Source organism: Chrysochloris asiatica, unplaced genomic scaffold (genome assembly GCF_000296735.1).
Source record: "Chrysochloris asiatica unplaced genomic scaffold, ChrAsi1.0 scaffold00253, whole genome shotgun sequence".
Classification (NCBI taxonomy): domain Eukaryota; kingdom Metazoa; phylum Chordata; class Mammalia; order Afrosoricida; family Chrysochloridae; genus Chrysochloris; species Chrysochloris asiatica.
In genome coordinates this window covers 3,749,487-3,750,394 of record NW_006408771.1, presented here as the reverse complement: position 1 = coordinate 3,750,394, position 908 = coordinate 3,749,487, and positions in this window count along the sequence as shown.

The following is a 908-nucleotide window of genomic DNA, read 5'->3' as shown; positions in this document are numbered from 1 at the left end:
AGTCAATAAAGCTCAGGTGAACATCTTTTTGATAGTCTCTGCTTTCAGTCAAGATCCATCAGACATCAGCAATGATATCCCTCATTCCACAGCCTCTTCTGAATCCAGCTTGAACCTCTGGAAGTTCTCTGTCAATGTATGCTTGCAGTCGTTTCTGTATTACCTTTATTCGTCTTATAAAATTCTATCATGTGATTTTCAGCATTGTTTCTATCACCAAGGCCACTGATCCTTTTTCGTTTCCAATGTTTGCATTTCAATCACCAGTAATTATGAGTACATCTTGATTGCATGTTTGATCAGTTTCAAACTGAAGAAGTTGGCAGAATTATTCATTTTCATCATCACTGGCTTTTGTGGTTGGTGCATACATTTGAACAATAGTGACATTAACTTGTCTTCCTAGTAGGTGCATGGATATTATCCTAACACAGACAAAGTTGTACTTCAAGATAGATCTTGAAATGTTCTTTTTGATGATGAATGTGACAGCATTCCTCTTCAATTTGTATACCATGTGATTGTCACATTCAATACAGCCTATATTAGCCCATTTCAACTCACTAATGTGTAGAATATCTATGTGTATACCATCCATTCTATTTTTGACAACTTCCAATTTTCCTAGATTCATCCTTCATATATTTCATGTTCTGATTATTAATGAATATTTTTACAACTGTTTCTCCTCATTTGAGTTTGTTCCCCATCAGCAAATGAAGATCCCCAAAACTTTACTCCATTCTAATCATCATGGTTAACTCTACTTTGAGGGTGCAACACTTCCCCAGTCATATTTTGCGTGCCTTCCTACTTGAGGGAATCACTTTCTGGCACCTTATCTGACAATATTCTGGTGCTCTTTAGCATGTGTCAATATTCAATAGTCTATCTCTCTTTCTTCCTAG